Consider the following 16,342-nt stretch of genomic DNA (forward strand, 5'->3'; position numbering starts at 1 on the left):
AAAAAAAAAAAAAAAAAAAAAAAAAAAAAAAGGACTATCCTTTCCCTTCCCCCACATGCCCTTATGCCCTGTGCTCTGGTTAAACACAGCATGTGTGTTGGTAAAATGCTGTGTCAGAGTCTATCTGCCCAGCAGGAAGGAGCTCTCTCATGACCCATAGCACAAGGCATAAATCAGTGATAGAGCTGAGCAATATACAATCTTCTCTGGTCTTGCTGAGATAAAAGAATGAAGATTACTGAAGAAATCTAGAGAAGTCAGAGAAGTCATACCTTCTGAGAACAACCTCAGTTTCACCAAAAGCCACTATCACTTAATGAATGAGCATTACACTCAAAGTTGAGTATTTATAGGATGAAATCTTTAAATTAAACTGAAATTACTAGGAAAGTTCATAATTCTGCTACCTTTTCAATCTGTCAAGATTTGAGAGTGCACCAGCCAAGGTACAAGTTTCCTTTAATGCCTGTTCATGTTACCTGCCCTCTTCCAGGAGACTACATTACTTAAGGCTCCAGATCCAAAATCTTTATCTCAGGCGGGATTCAGATATACCTGAAAAATACAATCTGCTATGAAGTCTGAGTAAAATTAGTTGAGGGTCATGTTGTAATATTGCACAGAACATYGTATTGCTTCATGACTGAATAAAATCTTCTATGTTCAATGCGGCCCAAACTCATAACAAAAGCTGTCCCCTCTTTCATGAATCTGCAATCAAAATAATAGTCCTTCATACTCTTAAAAGGATAATTTTAGAAGCATTTGTGAAATACATTTTGAACTTGGAACCTTGCTTAGAGCAGAATTACCTTGACCAGTTTACATGTATGACATGATAACTCAGAGCAGGAAAATTTCACAAAGTTGTAACAGCTTGGTTCACATTCTGAAGAGCTCTGCAAAYGCAGGGACTTTTCCTCAGGCAATCACACTCTGAACAATCTGATAACTAACCTGCACATGATGGAATACTCTAATGGCTGCAAATAACTCATTATTGCCTGCACACTTACTGTCTCATCCATATTTCCACATATAAAAGTTTTAGGATCCTTTGGAGGCAAGCGATCACAAAACAACTCAGACCAAATACAGTAGAAAGTTTTTTTTCAAGGCTTAAAGAAAATTTAAGTACTTATATCTATACATACTTGCTTTAATGAAACCTGCCCTGAACCAGTGCAGTGACATTTACAGCAGCAGTTCTTTGCTGATAGAATTCAAGTAACAGGGTAGGGACAGGCAGATGGAGAAATGGCAGTTCTTTTCTCAGCATCTCAGATCTAGGGAGTCATTCCTGTCTGTACATATTTCTGGGATGCCTTCATAAAAATAACACCATCACATTACTACTGGCATGCTATAATCATGCCACAGTGCAATACTGGATCTGCCAAAAATATCATAGACTGATCTTGTCCCCGACCAACCAGAAGAGTGAATTCCACTCTTTCTAGTGCAAAGACTCATATTCMGTTGATTTGTAGTTCAACAGAAGAATGGGCAAGGCTCCCTGGTGAAACTCAAGCAACAAATAACATCCTATCCTTCAGCCTAGGTAGTGGTTACCTAGCTCTAACACTGTGCTCTCTGCTGGTTAAGCCCACTCGTGCCCATCTCTTGTTTCTTCCCTCTGTCTTTATAAAAGGAATCACATCAGATCTACCCCTCCCTCTGAGAATATGTATACTCAGACTACCCTGCTACCCTGTGCTGAAAACCTATATAGATGCCAACAACTGGTAGATCCATTGGCTCATTCATATGCCCTGTGCATGGTTTCCATGGGGGAGCTGGTCTTTCAGGTCCTCAAAACAGCCATATATCTTTTCAGGGCTCGATCAGGGTAATATCTCTGGATGATCCTCTCAGGAGCCCTTACAAGTTCCCTTCCTCCTTTTCACCATAAGAAGCAACTAAATGTTCTAGCACAGGGCCACTACACAATGTGCTGCTTCTATAACAAAACTGCATGGCACAGGGTGGCCTAGTTTAGCAGAAAGTGTGCCAGAAGAGTATTTTTTAACACTGTTTTATAATTTAAACAGCACCAKTCCATCTCCAATATTTGTTTTCTTTTTTATTATATCTGAAATATTTTTGCTCTGCTGTTCATCTGCACTAGCACTCTACCATCCTGGGCACAACTCATAAACCTGTCAGTGTAATATCTACATACTGGTAAGGAAAGTCTTACCTGACTATGAATAAATAAGAGGTTGTTGGCAAAGGAATTACTGTCTGCTATAAAATTCTGTGAAGTAAAGTCTCTTTTGGCAATAACAGGAAACGGTATCTCAATCTTCATTTTACTAAATCTGAAGAGACAGGAAGAGCAGTAGAGCAGAATGGATACATAGGGTAGTGAGCAACGTTTCCCAATAAGGAATGATTAGCTTGATCCACGGAGAGGGAGGTCAAAGGAGACTGACATGCCTTGAGTGGGCTAGATTTTCAGAAAGTGCTTAGCTATGTCTTAACTCAGCACCCACAAATTACTATTTTTGAACCTAAAGTCACTAGGGGCCTTGGCAGCATTGATTCATGCCCAATTCTAATGCTTGAGAAATTAGAATTCTTCACATAGTTGCACATATAGTACAGTAATGTGGATCTTTAAAGATTAGAGTTTAAAGAAATACTAACCTTTCAGAGCCTTTTAAGAAGGGGCACTCTGCTTGTCAGGTATTTTTTTAACATTATAATAGCAGCAAGACAAGATTAAGAAGATAGTCACTAAAACATTGGTCTCATCCAGATTTTAGGTCAAAGCAGTTAAGCGGCTTTGAAGCCATGGCAGGCCTCATCGTGCCAGTTACCGCACATTGGTTTGGACTTCAGATCCATAATAAAGTTAATTCCTTCCAGATGAAGACCTGGCCCAGATGTGCACCTAGCAAACATCAACACCGAATAGAGATATAACAGACCAAATGGATGGGTGGCCATGCCAGGGTGATACTCCCAGTTCGTACTGAGCCTTCCAGTACCAATAGGATGATCTCAGCTTCCCAAGAGCTTGCACCCTGAAGAGCCTTCCCAAACACAAAAAAMTGCACCCCTTTTAGCCTGAGCTGCATTCCTTGGCTTAGGGGGACAGCAGTCACAGCAGAAAACACTTATTAAAGACAGAAAAATATGAATTTCTCATTCTTWGGAGTACAGAGAAGAGCTTAACATTTGTAGTTGTCACAACTTTAAAACTAATCTTTTTATTTGGCATTTCCTCTCTGATTTATTTTTAACATTTTAAGCTAATATCTTCTGTTTTATCTATGTATGGTAACTAAGAATACATGCCAGTTTGATTTTGACAGAAAGTTGAACTGACATCAATGATAAGCATCTATTAATATTTACATATATATGTGTATGTGTTTGTGTATATTCATATGTATACAAACATGTATATGTATGTGTATAAAATTTGGCAGCCTGTACAAAATAGCTTACCACTGACAATAGTTACTTTAGCTTTGTTTCAGCTCTATTCTCATTTCATGATGAATTAGCAACTTTTAAAACTACCAGAAATCGTAYGTTCCAAATGCACAATTCAAAATATCAAAATTTCCCCCAGATGAAACTTAACTGTGCAGGATATAGAAGCACTGTATATTTGAGCTTCATCCTCCAAAACATGACCTTTGGATGGTTTGTTTGTTTCTCATTTTCTGCAAAGGAAATCTTCTTTTTTACAATATTTGAAAGGGTTTAAGTAGTAAAAATACAACCCAGACACCTAATAAAAACAGGAGGGGACAAATGTAGAAAAAGATAATTTACCATTTTCCCATAGGATTACTTCCCATATAGCCAAAGATCATATCATTATATGCATCCATGCAAAGGCAAATAAAAAATATACATACAATTTTTAGTAGTCATTTTCTAGCTTTCATAGGTTTGCCTATGTAAATTTAATGATGTTTGTTAATGACAACATTTAGTTTCTAATGTTAATATATTAAAAAAAGGTACAAAAATAATAAAAAATACAGGTTTAAGACAATATATTTTTCTTTGGTAATTTGCAATGGTTGTATAGTTAAAATATATTTTAGCAGAATATTTAATAGCAGTTTAAAATGCAGTCCTGATTCCAGACTGTTAAAAACTTGTATTTTTGAAATAGATAGATAACAGAATTCGTTTTGAATCGCACGGAGAATAATAATAATAAAAAATCTGTCTCTCTTTCTCTGAGTCTTTTAAGAGAATGCAATGCAACATCTCTGCTGACTTCCACCAAACCCCAGATGAGAATTTGACCCATTTTCTCTACATATATGTACAATATTCCTAYACCACACTTACACACACATGATACAGAGGTCTGTATTAGAGGTCTGGTAAGTCTATAGTTCCATTTTAGTTGGTCTATTTTCTTTTTGTGAATCTAAGTATAGCTTCATCACTGAATGTTGTCTTTTTGATGATTTAATAACACATATGGATCACCTTTTTAATACAGAGAAAAGAAATGCTTTCTTCAAGTACAAAGGTCAATTATGCCTTGCAGGCTTGTAGAAATCAATGTAACAGTGATAATGAAAGGTTACAATTTAGATGAAGCCTAGCTATATAATAAGTTAAAATCCAATAATGAAAACTTGAGAAGTGCTCAAGATAAACCCAACAGTTATAACTCTAACTAATAAAAAAGTCTTTCCAAGTAGCTCCTTCAACATTAAAAAAAGAATATAAATTTTTGCATTTGAGATAAATTCTTAAGTCTGCTTAAAGAGATAACCAAATTACAAACTTATTAAAAGGCCATSTGAGCCTCATACGCATGCATGACTGCATATTTTAACTGGAATTAAAAATGGTCACCTGATCTCATTCTCAGTAAATAAGTTGAAAGTCATTTTCCTGGTTAAAGTGGTGCCCACTAATGTTACTACAGATAAGGGTCTGTCAGCRTTTTCATTATGCAGCCCTATTTTTAGAGATTTAATGCAAGTCAGCTGTCAAATTCAACTCACAGTTGAAGTACGAAACACAGTGACTCAGACCAGTGAATGTGCTTTAATATGAAAAAAAAAAGAAGAAAAAAAGAAATTTTATGTTATGCAACATTTAGGATATAGAAATGGACACTAAATGTTTTTCAAGCAAACATTAACTACAGAGCAAATTTTTAAACCTGAATAGCTTTATAGGACACTGAAGTCAAGTTATGCTCTAATTTAATAGCCACATCTTATGACAGCAGTTTTATATGCTATTATTTCCCATTTAGTAAAAATCTTAATCATGTAAGTAACTTAAATGCATGAATACTCCTTGTATGTTTAAGGTAGCTTGTATATATAAACAATCTCTTGGATCTGAACTACAAACTCAAGGGCACTTAAGAGCACAGATACCAAGGATGGTAAACATGGGGAAAAGATGCTTACAACCACTTGAATAAGGATCTGTGCGTGCACTCTTAAGGAGTGACATGCTTGGCTACAGTGTCAGAATAACCTGAACATCTTCTAGTTGGAATCCTGATGGTGAATTCTCCTCTTGCAAATATGTCCACTAAGGACTGCGAGACAGAGAGTTCCTTCAGCAGTCAGCAAGCTGGCACACTTCTCTGGAAGTGGGTTCAAATCTTCTCCCTGAATCATTCAGAGAGCTTGAGCTCAAATCTTTCAATTTGGAGCTACTCTGATTGATAAATGATAACAATGTTCATTGGGCTACAGTCAGAACTAAATATAGAAAGKAATTATTGACTTTCCTATGTGGTAATTAGGATACTATAAACATCCCCTCTTCATCACTTTGTTAAAGCACCTTTTGTCATGTACAAAGAGACTTTTGCAAGCACGATATGCACTAGGTCAACTTTAAATAAAAAACAGGCCTAGATCACTTTCCTCATACGATAGATACTCGAGTCCCTTAATCTTCATTGGTGCTCTACACTGGGCCCTCTCTAGAAGTTCCACATCCCTCTAGTACTGAGGAGCCCAGAACTGCACCCAATACTCTAGGTGCAGCCTCCTCAGAGCTGAGGAGAGGGACAGGATCACTTCCCTTCCCCTGCTGTCAATATTCCTCCTAATGCAGGCCAGGATCCCATTGGCCTTCTGGAAATGTTACAGTTTTACTGTTTTTTTTTTTTTTTTTTTTAGTTTTTTTTTAGTTTTACACAACTCAACCAACTCAACTCAATGGCTTTTCTAACTGTTATTTCCCCATTTACAGGATCAACTGTCAACCATCAGAGTTGGACTTTGGATTCCTGGTGATAGCTGCATTTCAGGGTAAAAATAAGGTTACAGTCTTCCTAAGGCTGTGGGATAAGCAAGTTTAGCTTCCTCTCTGATAAATATTTATTTTTAAAGTGGAAATGTTACAGCAAAAGAGGAAGAGACAACTCTTTCTTGTAATAAGGAAGAACTAATGGTTATGCATCCTATTAGACCAGAAAAGCCAACAGTCTTGGAGCCAGCTCAGGCTGGATAAGGATGTGAACCACCGTGATGTGATCCTGAGATCTTCTTTATTTAGTGGATGCCTCAAAATAAGATTTAGTCACCTGCAGAGGTTTATAAGATTTACAGCAGAGCTTTAGCAGAGATCAGTAACATGTACATGTTGGATTCAAGCAACCAGATAGGCAAATAGATGAGAGAATTAAACCAGACTTGTCCTGTCTCAGTGGGGAGTATTGCGCTGCTCATGCTTCACAGAATTCAGTTTCAAAAAGATGAGGGCAGTTTGGGGTCTGTGCAGAAGCTTAACTACAGTTTCTGGGTTGTAATAAAATAATAATGATAGTGTCTGTGGAGACAGAGGTGACTGTGTTGGAATAAGGGCTAAAGTTAGAAATGTAGATCTTTTAAACTCCTCCTTAGATGCTTATCTAAGCATTATTATATACAGTCTTTTATTTACAGAGTTGTGAACTGATAAAATCAAGGCAGTGGATATAAATGGACCCTTCCTTTCAGTATTCATGTTGCATTCCTTGGTAATGATTAAGATCCAAATTCTATTTAAAGCTAATGAAAATATCCTTTATAAAGAAGTCATTGCAAATTTTGGCAATTTTTCCATCTAGGAATTATTCACAGTCCTTTATTAAGCCAGTTCTATAAATGGCTAAACAGTATCATATGAATAACATTCATTGCAGATTTTTGCATTTTTCCAATGAATAATTATCTATTTTGACATTTTCTAGTTCCCAAATAGCCTTTATCTGCAGATATATAGGTACACCACTTCTCATATTATATCTGRAATAGGCTGCAAGTCAAGTCAAAAGTGTCCAAAACTACATTTTCAAAGCAATACATAGACATTATAGTGTGTGCTTCCTATTAAGTTTAATAAAAAGGAGCTGCTAATTCCACATTCCTGCRTGATTTCTCAGGGTATAGAAGAGAAGAGAGTCTGTGGTAGTGAACCCAGTGCTAATCTTCAATTTAGCTCTTATTCATTGTGAAATTTGAGTAATTCCTCTTAGCTCCCTAACTCACAAGCTATCTTGAATAGCTTGTGTTTAATGTCATCACTACATATAGTCCCCATAAATCCTCCTACTGGACTAGATAGCTATGACATGTGCTGTTGGCTATATTGCATTCCTGGTTTTGAAAATTTAGGGGTGAATGCTTAAAGAATGCTGTGATTAAGTTGGGTGTTATGACTACTAATAAGCTAGAGCACACTAGTGCCATGATTTATAGTATTTCAAGGAGTACTGAGACTGAACTGGATATTTCTAAAATGAAGAGAGCTATATTATAACATCAGCCAGTTGTTCATTTGCCAAGACAGAAATGCAAGTCCCAGAAGCATTGTGCTTTACAGACTATTGCCAGATACATGGCACAATAATTAAAATGAGCACATATCTAAAAACAGGTGATAAATCTCTGTTTCCATAAAAAACATTAATCATAACATTGTTAAGCCTTAAGAAGACATGTTTTGGTTTGTTTTTCAATATGTAGGGCAGCAGCCTTTGTAGAATTTCCTTGCTGAATACTTTGTCTTTGCAGAAGTGCTGATATATCCTTGTTTGCTGCTGCTACAGAAGTAGTCAGTGTATGTGGGACAACAGTGATGGCCCGAGAACTATTCTGGGTTCTCCTTGAAGCAAGTTGATCAGCAGCTCTGATTTTCCGCTGTTCTTCATCCAGAACCTCATCCCATTGTGTCAAGCCTTCTCCTGACCTGGCCTTGCATCATCATTTTCAGACAGAATTCAGTTTTGCTCATTGTCCTCATAAGCCTTCAAAAGTTCTACTTAGAGGAGCCTTTAAAATAGAAAGGAATCAGGCGTGACATGTTTTTAGCTGTGTTATATTCAGCAGAGAAAGGTTATTTTTACTGGATCCATAGATTGATTTCCATGGGAATTCGGTACCCAGCAGGTGAAGTTCTCRTCTTAGCAGAGATGCAGAATAAAGGTGGCATCCTGTTTACACTACATCTTGCTGATGGTGCTTTGTATCTATTTAGATTTATTTGTAAGCATCTGCACACAGGTGAATCAAATTTAGCTTAGGATCATGTTCTAAAAATAACAGAGATTTACTTGCTCCAATCTGCAATAGAAGAAATAGTTTGATATTTTAATCATCATATTGCAYGTAAACAAAATTAAATGTAAACTCTACTGTGTTTATTTTGAATCAGAAATCTTACATGAGCTTACTGAATTGAAATATATGGGAGGAGACATTCTGGTGATAAATTTGAATACAACACTTTTCCCTCATTTTATTTATCTTAAAGGTTTTCCTGCATTATAACGTTATAATTGAATCCACACAATAACTTAATGCATAAAAAAATTCTTTTTCATGTTTTCTTGTCTATTAGATAGACCTCATTTGAGTGATTCTAAATCCTACATTTTGTGCATTGGATAAGGCCTCACAGTACTAGGCTGTGCTATGGAGGAGATCCTGTATGGGTTGGTTATTTATATTTTGTAATATATATATATACACACACACATATGCATGCTCCTGGTGTCTAGTACATTTCCACTTTGTGTRGCACTGTCTGTGCAAAACCAGGTAAGTCATTACCAGGCCTTCTRTTTTGCACACATTGAAGTGACTAGGCAGACTGCAATAGAACAGAGAGTTATAATGATTTTGTTTATACATGAAACTAGATCCTCTTCTCCTTAATTAGGATGTTTGATACAACTCATAGGAATGCAAAGGAACTTCTGCCCCTCTTAGAAGTCATATTAAAGAAAAATAAAACAAGATAATGGTGACTTTTCAGAACTTAGATACGAGATAAGATGTAATTTGCTTACTATTTTTATAMCTTGCTTTACATTGAAAGTACTATTTAAAAAAAATAAAGAAATAAATAAAGAGGCATTCTCTGCTGCTAGAATCATCATGACTAGTGAATACTGCCCCTTTCCTGAGATCTTCTATACTTTCTTTTAGTCTTCAGATATATAAGCAAGTCATTCTACTTGGGTGCAGTAGCCAATAGCTGTGTTTCATGGGTAGCTGATTGATCAGATAGCTCTGGTCTTCATTTTCTTGTCAAAAATATCATGTTTATATCAGTTTCATAGTAAAATTGAAATGTCTGTCTAGCTCAGAAGTAAGAGGTCAAAACTGCTAAATGGTTCTTAAAATATGAGGGAGTACATTTTTACTTAAACTGCCAAAAATTTAAAAGTTAAAATCCTCACTGACTGGCTAGTGGATGAGTTGACATAGGAGCTCTTGGCACATGCAGTGAACGCTGAACTCAACTTGTGCCTAGAATGCTAAAATGTCCTGGGGGAAAAACTCCTCCCTTTTGTCATCCGTGGCTCAGCAGTCTTCATGCCTGTGACGTCAGCCTACTAGYAAGAGTCACTGGTGTTTTCCTGGTATTTTGCATAGACTTGATATTTCTTGATGTTTTGAATATCTTGAGATATTCTAGTTTTGTGATTCTCAATGTCAGAGATAAATAATTTTCCAGGAGGAAAATAAGAAGATTCCCAAAACTACGAGGCAAGTGGTAAGTGTGAACCATTTCTTACAGGCACAGACTATTTGTTCTTTAGCACTTTACCTGTAATGTATGAATCTTTGCAAATGGACACTTAAAGTGTTGTACAAAACTTGAACACTTGAAACCTGGAGTGATAAAACACCTTAACTCAATTTGTCTTAATAAAAATTTCAGTGAAGTAAGCATTTTTTTAGTATTATATCACAATAAGGTCTTTATGTGTCACTATGGAAAGACAGAAGCAAGAGAAGCATTTAAAACATCATCTAGCCCTTCCACAATGCAGGATCAACCACAGCAATATAATGCTGTCCATTGACAAGCTAGGAGCTGAGATTAGTACATTAAACAATGTCAGTGCCCATACCATCAAACTGTTAGCACAGCTCCAGGAACAGTTTTGCCTTCCAAACAGTTTTTGGCATGGCTTGGGTTCAAAACACTCCACAGATTAAYGACAACAGACACTTTGCAGATTGGAGGCTGAGAGACCACTAGCAGATATGTATCTCTTCTGTGCCTGTTTGCCATGGTGCCCCAGGGTATCCCACCAGGCTTAGTTTGCCCACACAGATATAGCCTAAGTACTTTACTGTCTCATATAAAGTTTGTTTTGTATCAAGAAACTAGGAAGCATTAAGTCATTTTTCGATGTCTATATATGAAGAGTAAATATATACCTATATGAATATATATATATATGGAGAAAAAATATATTTTTTATTGAAAAATCGTACATATCACCTTTATTGAAAAACATCTTTAATGTGAGGTCATAAACACCAGAACAGATTTCCTGGGATGGTTGTGGTGTCTGCATACTTGGAGACTGGGCATTGGCATGAGCAACCTGCTGCAGTCGAYCCTGCAAGGCTGTTAGTGGAGGCAATTTCCAGCAGTGCTAAACAACCTCTGCTGGTCTGCAAWCTGTAATGCAGTTAGAACTGTGCAGTAAATATAACTGTAAATAGTTAAATAGTAAATAGTTAAATAGCAAAGAGAAAATAGTTCATAATGGGATCACAGATATTAAAGATGTTGTCTTTCTTTTGATTATTAACTAATATTTTAAAATGTTTTACAGGAAAGTAACTGAGAGGATAGAATGCTCTCAGTAGATAACTAGAGCAGACCATAAAAATGTTGTATTCCATAATTTATATTCTATTGATATGCCAATAATAATGCTGTAATTCTAGAAAATTACAAAAAAAGAAAATTAAATCTTCTTTCTTGATCTGTCATGATTATAAGTTAACTCATGAACTTCTGAACATAAATAAATATCTTCTTACAGTTAATAAGCTCCCTTGTCTTAATTATCAAAATAAGACAACTGCAGAAGTTCACAATCACTGGAATGCAAATAACTCAGCAACTGCATTAAAATTTCTTCCTTTTTTCTGTTATTAATTAATCTGTGACTTACAAGTCAACTCAATTTAAACAGTATGAAACATAGTATATTTTATGAACTCAATTTTATCATGAAAATAGCATTCACAGAGTGGCAATGCTTCAAAAGCATTGGAAAACTCAGTATCAGAAAAATGTTATTTAATAAAATGATTACGTCAGGCACAGACTRTGGTTTCCGCTAGGAAAAGATATATCACATATTAGTAGAGTGGATTTGTGTAAGTGGTGGTATAGCAGCAAAATCTGTGCTTTAAAAATGAAAATATTATAATTACCTATATCTAATTTATACACAGTTTTAAAAGCAAACGTTGAACAGTATTGTGATTTTAAGTAAAACCAATAATTTCTAATCACACAATATTTTTAATAACCGGATTGCTTGYAACACTGATATGTCAGATAAATGTTCATCACTTAAAAACCTGGTGTCCAGAAATGGTTGGGCTTGACCTTATTTTGGCAATATTCCCATCAATGGGAGCATTAAGTGCTAGGCAACAAGTTTGACTCTGATAAGGAAACACAATATTAGGAATATGCTTTTTTTTTTTTTTTTGTCCTGGTTTCTGATGTTGAATGTGTTTGATTTACTTAGAAAACCCCAGAGGYTCTTCTGAAAATTCATTTCTAAAGCAGGTAAGCTAAATTGCTTATCAACAGGTTGTCTCTCATCATTTCGCTCCTTACTATTATTACCAGCTGGAGTGAATCAAAAATGTTTATCAAATGGATTTGTAAGAAACAAACCTTTTTATAAAACTATTAACAAGCAAATAGGAGAGAAACAATTTAAAGTAGAAGAAAACATAAAAGGTAGCAAATCAGCATCTTCCTTAATTTTAATGATGTCAGCATATTCCTTAATTTTATATGTATGTATTTTTTTACTGTAAATTAGATGTATAATTTTTATATGTATATGTTTTATAAATGTATGAAAATGTAATAAAATAATATAGAAATGCAGATTACCTTTCAGACATTTTAATTACATTAAAGGTAATGAAAATAAAATTATTTTGAACTACTACACGGAAATCTGAAAATGTTTTTGATGGTTCATGAAAATGATTTCAATATATCAAAACTTTTCACTGCTACAGAATTATGGTTAGTTCTCTCAAAAAGATGAATCCAATACAGAAAAGAARGATAGAATATAAATTTTTGAATTCTTCAGTTCAACAATGGAGATTAGAAAATGAAGCATAAGTAAAAAGTGTGATTTATGCTTCTATTCTTCACAAAAAAAGCAGTTGCAAGGAGAAAAGAAAAGGTTTGCTGAACTTCCTGTGAATTGCTATTATTCAGTTAAGATTTCCATCAATGAATGTTAGACATTTTCTCTTAGTTCTTGGTCTGCATATTTTGCTGGGTAAGAGGGGGTGACTTGAGACTAGATTTGCAATTAAACTACCTTATTTGTTTACAGTGAGAAAGAGACAGCATCTAACATCTTCGATGCAGACAACCAGGACATTTTTGTGTCCATAGCCACTACTCATTTTGTGAAAACTTTTCTTTAGGTCTTGTTGAACAGACGTTGAACATCTTTTCTCTGCCTCARTTTTCTCACTTTAATAGTATAAGCATGTGATAAAAGTTAAGCAGATACTCATATGCTTTCCTGAACTCGTTTCAAATAAAAATCTGTCAAAAATATCTGGCTTAAGAATATTTATAGTTTTGAGGTATCCATGGAAACATGATGGGTGGAGATAGTCCCAATACATTACTGATTCCCAGATGTATTAGCACATGTTTTCCAGAATTGTCTCCTTTGGTTCTTTTTTTGCTAAGGTCTCTAATCTTTGTACCTTCCAGGCAAATCCCTTCAACATAGAATGGGATCATATTCTTTTCTTCTGTGTGGATGGCACCTTCCATTTCAATATCATCTTTATGCTCCCTAAACGTAGTTGGTCATTTCTTTACATTACTTATGGAATTATTAAATAAATTAGTACAGATGTCAACCTAACCAGCCCCCTTCTTAAAAACGTCCTTTATTTCAATATTGTAGGAAAYAAAGTATCTATCATTATTGTTTTTAAAAAATCACATACACAATCTATCATCATTATTTTTGAAAAATCAGGTGAACAGTATAACTGAGGAAAGCACATTAGCAGATAAGAGAATGCAGAAATTCATCTGCACTGTCATGTGCTTTCTGTTCATTTACTCACTATGTTATTAATAGAGGTTCTATTTTTGTTAAATCTGCTCAGGTTGTTGATTCTTTTCACTACAATGCTCAGGAGCATCATAGGATGTTCAGGAACAGGGTTAGAATAATAGTGTACACAAAAGTGTATTTTACTGAGTCTTTATTTGTCATCATAAAGTGCTAGAAAAGCAAACAAAGAAGCAAAAGGAATGAATGCTTTTTACAGAATTGTCTCCTGCCCTGAGACACTCTCACAGCACAAACACTCATCTCATAATCTTTCCACACATAAAGCATCTTATTAACAAGAACTACAAACACTGAGCTGGCAGTCATTAAAACATTTTCAAGATATATCTTCAAAAGCAGTTACCTCAATATGCTCACTGGAAAAGTGTTTTGACTGCCCACCCCTCTCATAATCAGAAAGGATTTGGTAATTTTATCCAAAATTAAATGTCTATCCAGCATCTTTCCTGCTTTTTGAATTCTTTTTTTTTTAACCATTTCTACCATTGCATTGCTGGAAATATTTGCATATATATCTTTTTTTTTTCTGACAGACAAGTCCCATACAGGGATTCAGATTTGCCCCTGTTTTGTCATTTGCAGCCACGAAGTTCCCACTTTATGGCAGCTGTTCTCCTGATTAGTCTCTAAGTGCCCGACCTTACAATTTGCGCTACTGTTTTATCCTGTTTCTCTTATTCTCTTCCTCAAGGTCATTGAGTTCTTCCTCTATGATATTTTGATGCTCCTCTGTATTGATTACTGTTCCTAGCTTCATGTCAGCAGATTTCAGCAGCAACTGCTAGAGCTACTCTTTGTGCTCAGGTCGCCAATAAAACCATTAAATATGATTGGCCTCAAGACCTAGCTGGAGGAATTATACTTGCTATCTGCCTGCAGCAACACAACTACCTTCTTAGCAATCTCCCTGATAGACATTTTTTCCTGGTTTACTGTTCTTGTGTTTTGCTCTATCATCCACATGAAGATGATATTTAAGTCCAGATGGATTTCTCCTTTAAGATTTTGCTCTTTTCTTTGCCCATAATGTTTGCTGGATTAACAAAGACAGATATCAGGTTGGACTGGCAAGATCTATCATAAAGGCCCTTTGGCCTTTTACCTTGTTTCTTATCTGCCTCTTTGCCTTTAGCATTTCCTTCAATGTTGTTTTAAAGCTTTACAGACTGTTCAAATCAGGCTGTCGGCATAGAGTAAGATAGACATATATGACTATGACTATGAATTAATTTGGAAATAATTATCAGAGGCAAACTCAAATTATTTCCATAGGACATAGTAGCAAAGCGCATGTAGAAAGACCTCGTATTGTTGCTAAAATAAAAGCCTAAGGTCAGGGCTTAGGTTTCTTACATCTTAAATAGTCTTASTACCAGCCTAGTGGTTAAAAGGAGGACTTGCTCTTCCAGTTGCCTGTTGAAAATAAATAACTTCTTTTTGTTATGAAAGAGTTGTCTGTGTCCAAGAGGCTGCCTGTGATAGGATGCAAACACCTTCTGTTCTCTTTCGTATTTCTGCTTTAATGAAATCCTTTTTAAGCTTTCAGCTTTCTCCAGTTCATTTCTCCACAAATAGTATGGATGGCTAATCTGGGACTGTAAACTGCATTAAGTATCAAGAAATTACATATATTTTGATATGTAAATATGTATTTGCATGTAAACACGGGTATTTCTCTTTAAGAATCCAGCCTAATGTGATCTAATTTCCAGYTTCTAGATTTCATTCTAGATCACAGTCTTCAAAGCAGAACAGCATTAAACAGAAAGTATTTAGAATATCATTTATTTTTTCCTACTTGTAGTGAAGGAGAAATAGATAAAATATCTCCTCAAGGTTGCAAGCCTTTTAGGGCAAGTTTCAAACTTTATAAAGCTGATGTTATATTGCTTTGGTGCAGAATACCAAGCCGTTCAGTTCACCTGGATAGTGTATTACTCCACCAATATTTTAAAGGGATCTCAAAGACATCCACAACAGYAAAACAGGCTTTCATGTTCACAGATATTTTTCTCTTCTTGCTCTTGCATCATACAGTCAGGAATAGGCTAATTCTTTCCCCTGTAATTAGCTGCAAAGCAGTATATGATTCTAAATAGCATTTCTTTATGAATTATGGGTGGCTTCTAGTGTATTTCTAAAGCTTGCTGGGATATTTTGGTTGCTCGGCCCTTCAGGAAAGCTCTCACACATTGATCAAATGCAGCATTATGGTCTTTCTGCATGTTCTTGAAAGGAAAATTATTTTAAAACTTCAAACCTTCTTACTTTTAGACAGAGCAAAAATAAAACTCATTAATCATGTCCTACAGAATGTCATTATTATAAATGCTGTAGAAAGTTACCACAGTGGCAGTAAAATATTCATATTTTCAGAAAACCAATTACAAGGTACAGTAAATCACTTAAACATGTTATTGGTGATATTCAGAAAGCACRGAGAATTTCTTCCTGTACACATAATTACCTGAGGCAACCACTTCTTTTCATGGCCAGTGAGGGGAAAATGATAGTTGATGGTGAGAAGAGACACTTGTGTACTAAACTAATACTAAGTATTAAACTAATAGCATCTTTCCTGTATTATAAAAGATTCCTTTATTATGCTTTGTTTCTGACAATGGTCCTTATTATCACCAGATTCCTCAACTTGTACCATGAATATAAGCTTTTGAAGAAAAGTCTATGTCATCATTCCTCATGCTCTCAACTTTTGATCCCTCTCCT

The sequence above is a fragment of the Nothoprocta perdicaria genome, unplaced genomic scaffold (genome assembly GCF_003342845.1).
Source record: "Nothoprocta perdicaria isolate Ctin4 unplaced genomic scaffold, notPer1 scaffold_125, whole genome shotgun sequence".
Taxonomy (NCBI): domain Eukaryota; kingdom Metazoa; phylum Chordata; class Aves; order Tinamiformes; family Tinamidae; genus Nothoprocta; species Nothoprocta perdicaria.